Here is a 7,124-nt window from a genome sequence, read left to right on the forward strand (position 1 = left end):
AGCAGTTGGACAGGTGTACCTAATAAAGTGGCTGGTGAGTGTATATCCTTCCTGTGGTGTATCAAGTACAATTTGAGTAAAATATTTGGCATTATGATACCAGACAAAGAGGGACCCAAAATTAAAACAGAAATGCACAAAAAAGTAAAAAAAAAAAAAAAACAAACAAAAAAAAACAGATGGATGAAATGAATTCAACAGATTTATTCTAATTCCTTTTAAACTTCCTTGCCTCCCTGGCAGCAAGAAAAGCTGAGAGAGAAAATCAGTCCATCATTCTTTTGAGCAGATTTTGAATTAAGACCACATTTTATACCCTAAAACCCAATGAACATCAAAGATCAATGGCAGCTCAATTTTGCATGGCTGATCATTAGTGGATGCTCTATAATAGCCCACCAGCTGTTCGGTGGAAGGAAGATTCTTCTAAGATAAAGGATTCTTTTCATTTACTTGCATGTCATGCTCATTTTGTTCAAATATGTTGAATTCTAACATATGTGTTTAAAGCATATTTTCAGAAATCTGTTTCCCTCCATGCTCAGACTCATCCCTCTCTACAACTGAAGCACAACTGGGTCACACGAAGAAGGGAGGAGGTGCAAATCCTGGGTTGTGTCAGCCCTGTATTGGCCGCATATTACAGAGCTTAAAGATTAGCTGCTGATTGATGCACTGGCAGCTCAGTGAAGGTGAGAGGAGCTACAGCTGGGGATCTGTCGGAGAATAATACAGGCGACAGCCATCCTGGTGTTTGTAGCTCAAGCCAAGAGGGATTATGGGTAGTAGGCTTTAATATCTGATTTTAATTAGCAGTTTAATACAGTGATCACGCCTCATTAGGGAACTGGGGATGCTGAGACTGCACGTGAATTTACTGGAGAGTAGAAAAGGAATGCAGACATTTGTACGGTTTGTGCGTTTCTCACTTCTATGATAAATGGCCTGTACTTATACAACCCTTTTTCAAGTTAAGGGACTCCAAAGCACTTTACACTACAGTCAGTCATTTACATACTCTGATAGGGGAAAACTACAGTACATTGTGGCCTCAATGACAGGAGGATGTGTGGCTGCCGTACTACAACAGCACCACGGGGCCTCTCAGCAACAGGATAATATGGGTGAAGTGTCCTGCCTATGGACTGAAGGAAAGGGTCAGAACCAGCAACTCTTTGGTGGCTCATATTTTTTTCTCACCTAAGGCTAGCAAGAAGATGACCAGTTTAACAATAATATTATTCTGAATTTGAAAAAATCTAATAACCACAGTATTCCTCTATTTTGAACATGCTCTTTAAAAATAATGTTAGTATGCATACTTTGCTGCTAACAGTTTAGACCTACTCTTAATATTCAGGTAAGTGGGGCATCGGCTTAACAGAGATGAACATCTAAAAAATGAAAGCAATGTATCTTGGAGTAATAGTCCCATTTTCATTTCAGTGATATCTTCCCTCCGTTATTGGTCAATATCTCGAAATAGTTTGGTTTGTTCTGTTGACAATTAGCAAATTTTTTCTTTCTAGTCAGCCTTGCTTTAAGGCTCGGAGGGACTACAGCTGTGGAACGTAATAATTGGAACAACACAATCTGAGACCTGCAGATTTGGATATTGTAAGGTCAGATGTGGAATTTGATTCCAAAAATCATGTGTGTATAAATGGATTGATTTTGCTTTGTTTACATGTATTAATGACGAACCAGTTTGTCTGTCTACATACAATTGCATTTATCCAGAACCATGCAACAGCAAAAATGATTTTTGCTTTAATCTGTCAAGGTACTGTGAGTTAAATTATTCTCCAGCATAGGCTGCATGAACAAGAAGTTGATGAAAAATTATGCTTCACATCATGCACACCTATTGGATTGAATAATATTCCAAAGGTAGTAGACACATGTCATGCTGCAATGAAAATGTGATTTGAACTGTAATTCAGTTTCCTTTACATTTGCTGATTTTTACCTTCACCATCGTGAGCTGCCTGCAGGCATTCAGCTGTTTGTTGGGAATTTCCCTCAGCTTTGCCCTTGCATGCCACTTAAGGATTTAGGAGGAGTGTATCAAATCTGTGAATAGTCTTCTCAAGAGGAGGATAAAAAGATTAAGGCATTTTAACCCCTGGGAACACCATGCCCTTTTGCTCCCGTTGTCCAGGAATTAGTCTGGCTCCTCCAATTGTGTCCATTTCCTGGTGATGATGGTGGGACACTCAGCAGAGTGGCCAGCAGGCTTGGCATTGTACCAAAAGGCTGCATGGCTGGATGGAAACAGAACCCCCATCTCTGTAATGGTATAATAGAACAGGGTTGCAAAGCTCGACTGGTCAGCTGGTAACACACCACTGCCCTTTTTCTCTCTTCCTAGTGCTCCTTTTTTCATCGTCCTTGTTTCACTCGTTGACTGATTCCAAGCTCCCCCTGCACCCCCCACCCTGGCTATCGTTGTTCCTCCTGCACCCACAGCTGCCGCTATACGGTGTGATGAATTCAATCCACTTTCAATCCCCTGGGTTTAGTTCAGGGGCTGCGCTCATTTTGTTGAAGGCAGCTTCGACCACCTCTTTAACCCCTTGTATTGCTCCCTGCCTTTTTTTCTCAGTTTTCACTAGTTCTGAAAAGGTGCAATATAATTTACTATACATATCTGGTGAGATATTGTGCAGAATCACAAACTTTCCATGCAATCCTGAACATTTAATATCTCCATGACAATAATATTACTAATACCATGTTAATTTGTAATTTTTCTTGAGCTGTTCCCTCACCCTAGAAATTTAGCTGATCAAACTAAACTGTTAGCTACTGATGGAATATTTGGTACAATCGCCAAAAGGTAAAACCCTCTACAGAGAGCATTAAGCCAGTAGATACATAGGAATTACGGCCAAGATTATAGAGGAAAAAGTGTGTCTCCATATGAGCTGAAATATCAGAGGATAAGTTTCATTGCACCAGATGTTGCTCATCTTTCAAGACATGTTTGTGTCACCCCGGCTGTCTCCCTAATGCCTTCATCTGATACCCACATATCCGTTGTTCTGCCTTTTCAAAGGGCCCTCTGGTGTCTTCCAGATATAGCTCTGCATTATCACAATGATCATTTGGACGGTGTGATGGATATCTGTCTTCCTTGGTCTCACACTAAGATCTAAGAGGCTGAAATAAAACGAACCAGGATGTTGTATCACTGTCATTCCTTTTCCTCCTGAATGAAAATCAATTGGCATTGATTAGAGGCTACATGCATGATCATTTCCCACATGGATAGATTTTAGTCCAAGAATCTAACCCATCTGTTTTGAGGAAGTAGCATTTATGATATGATTGTTAAAATAAAAATATGTATTTTCAGAGAACCAGATGATATACAGTTCAGTGGGGGAGTGAAGATCAGTGTGGATCTTCTAATCAAAGAAGAAATAGAAATTGTAAGGTTATCCGCTGGACTGCAAAGACTTCGTCAAAAGGAGCTGAAAATCTGGCCATCTTTTCCGTGCCTCATTGAGCTTGCCTTTTAACACCACCATAATTAGTTTTTACCCAGCCGGCAGCCCTTGCTGTCTGGTTCTGTGGGCCGTGTCTCTGCAAGAATCGAACCTGTCTGGCAAACAGAAACAAACTGCCCTGCACGACTCCACTTGTTTGTACGCTTTCACCGGCAGATTGCTTATTGAATAGAAGGCATGACAGCTTAAGGGGATGGAGAGCGCAGTGAGGAGGTGAGGAGATTTCCACCAAACACGTTTTAGAACACCTTTAATTATTTTTCATTCATTTAGGCTACCCTATAATTAATCTGTCTGTATGTTTAATTAAAAAGAAAAGTTAAAGGTGTAATTGAAAGAAATGCTGGCCTGATGTGTCCACCCAGAGAGGAATGTGAAAGGTAATGCGTCATGGCAGCGAGGATGCATCACTTAAGTTAATCTGATGTGGACCTCAAGTAAGACTTAAAGAAAAGGAGGAAACCCAGATTTACCAACCTACTTCCTTTAAAACCATCAACAGATCTGGTATATTACATTGATATATACCTTAGTTGATACCACATGACCTTCGGGAAGTGGTTTGGTCCGTGCGAGAACTTCGACAGGCATTTAAATAGCCTCACTACTCAGTCAAGATGTGGGAGTTTGTAGGAGAGTTGCTGTCGGTTTGATAGAGTTTGGATAGATTCTAAGATTAGATTGGTTGTTTTTCCACCAATATAATTGGTTAAAACAATTTTAGTTAGATGAAAAAATGTAATGATCAAAATCTGAGCGAGCTGCCGGACACGGTTGCATTATTTGTTTTGATTAGTATTGCTTTCTGAACAGCTGCTACTTGATGGACCTACGCTTCCGAGGTTGTTGGTTCAAGACCCATCATAGACTTTTAAAAGTTGCAATAAAAAACAATAAGTATTTTGGCTAGTGTGACTAATTTGTATTGGTTTGCCCTAGTACACATATAGATTGGGTAAAAACACTACCAAATTAGATTGCTTGGTTTAACCAAAAGATTGGTTGAACACATAACTTCCAACCCGATTGAAAACAAAACGTTTAATAAAAAACAATCATGTTTGAATAAAATGACTAGCACCTTTCATTTTTCTCATCAATGGCCAACTTGCACAAGCATTTTCAATGTCTGCTTGAGCTAATTTCACTAAAATTTCTCTTCTAAGATATTTTATACACAAAAAAAAAAACCTACCAAAGATTTTATTGTACAGACCAATCATTAGCAATTTCAAAGAAATTTTGATGGGAAAAACAAAAAAAAAAAATACAAGAAAAACAAACAAAAAAAAAAATCACAGATTATATTACTAACTGTAGCTCTACACTCCACCAGTAGGTGGTGACATGTTCACATGAAGCTTCATGAACTGTAGGGGTCACTGATACAATTTGGCCAAATGGTTCAAAGGCCTCATGAGGCTTTTTCTCACTATCACTATTACACACAATCTCTGTGTTCCAATTTGTGGGCTGCATCTTCCAAGGTACCGGGCAACCTGGACTGGATCCTTCGAAGTCCTTGAAAATAAGGAGACTGGAAGAGTTTTGGCTGTGAATTCAAGGCTTTCTCCACCATAAGTTCTATCGCTTAGCAACCGTGACAGTTGTCACACAAAGTAGATAAAGAATGATTTCCAAACTTTTCCAAACTTTCTTTTTCTTTTTTTTTATTGTAAAATGAACAAAGACTACACTCATGAGAATACGGAGTAGAATAAAGGTTACAACCACCGGGAACATGAGCAGATTAATGCAAATGTAATGATATGAACCTTAGTTAAATTAACATGCTGCTGTCATTTTGCACATCTCGGATGTTGCTGCAATTTTCAAATATCCATTCCTGTAAAAATGTCCATGGCTGTATATTTGTTATTTATTCTTCAGGTTCACAGTTTTATATTGTTAAAACACTTTACAGTACAGTATTTATCTTATATTCAACCAAAAACAATACTTAGATTCAAATTGTCCAAAGTAGCAATTAAAAAATAAAATCATATCATATTATAGTCCCCACACTGCAGCTATATTAGAATCTCTCCTTAAATTACAGCCAAACCCATTAGTAACAGATAAAACCCTTTAGATAAATCAAACATTACCGCCACATATCTGACTCAATAAACATTAAAACAACTATTTTCATTCATTTCAGACGGAACTATTCACATACTTGTATTATAACAAACTGAACTTCCAATATTCACCACTGTTCGGCGCCAAGTACCATTTCCTCTGATCACAGAGCAGCCGGCTTGCTTGATCTCGCAATGAATCCTGGGAAAACCAAGGATACATCGGACCTGTCCTTCAAATCAGGCAAAAAGAAGGACGCATTTGTAGGCCGCATAAAGAGGAGTCTTGGACTCCGACCAGACTATGACTTAATCGGCCTTCGAATCTGGCCTCTGCAGGGCACAGACAATAAATTCGAACAGAGCCCATGTCAACTAGCACAGAGACTACCTGTTGCCCAGCACTGACTGATTACAAGATTGTAGACACCTATGATGCTAATTACACACCCTAATTTAACATATCTCTTTGGTCACATTATGTTCAGTCTTCAGTCTTTTCAGGCACTCCATCATTTTTGTCCAAGCCTGTTTCAAGAATTCTTTTTTAAATCCTTCTCATGAGTTTATTATTTAATATCATTCTGCTGAAGCATAGCTTAAATTTAATTTGTTGATTTTCATAGATCTTTTGTAGATACATGATTTTTTTTCTTTTTTGACATGCCAGCTGAAACCACATTTAAGTTTTCCTCGATTGCAAGTTTATTCTGAACAAATATGCACTATTGAGTGACACAATTTGTAATTCTTTGCTTATTAATTTTTCCCCCCATATGCTGAATCTGCCTTGTCAGATTAAATGAAAATACAGAAAACAGTACATTGTGACTTAAACTACTACATACAGTAACTATTGATTTTGTAAGTTTTTTTAATCAAAATCTATTAAATCACTTTTTTGATCAAGAAAAGACAGTAAGTAGATCAGTTACTCAGTACTTGTGTGCCGTTTTTACCAAATGCTTTTTTTTTACTCTAACTTTAGTAATTTCTTTAAAGTTTTTACTTTTAAAAATAGGATATAGTGCTACTCTTAATTAACATATTTGGGTAGTCTAAGCACCTCTGGTTGTTACATGTTCTATGATGCGCTATGCGAGTTGTTGATGTAGTTTTACAATAATTTTGAATGGCCAGACACTCCTTGGAAGTCCCACCATGGATTTGTTCAATTTTATGATATTTCACCCTTTTCTATGCCATCCCAAAGGTCTTTTTAAGAGAATTCCTGTGACCTAGTCATGGAATAATAAGCCTTAGGCATGGGAAATTTCAATGCCAGCGTGTCAATGAAATTTTAAGGTTTAAATGAAAATGGCTTTTTTGTGTTGGGTCCAGTTCAATTTAAATGTTTGTCTGTTTTTTTTCTTAAACTTAGTCTTTTAAATCATTGAAAAAATACAGTTATTTATTTTGCTGTTCTTCTCTTGATTATCTGATAAATAATCATCAACACAGGGATGCACCAATGTGCAGAAAGGCATCCAGAAACTGTATAGTAAGTCACATAGTTTTCCTTCAAAAAAAA

This window comes from Cyprinodon variegatus, unplaced genomic scaffold, assembly GCF_000732505.1.
Source record: "Cyprinodon variegatus isolate N-32 unplaced genomic scaffold, C_variegatus-1.0 Scaffold179, whole genome shotgun sequence".
NCBI lineage: Eukaryota > Metazoa > Chordata > Actinopteri > Cyprinodontiformes > Cyprinodontidae > Cyprinodon > Cyprinodon variegatus.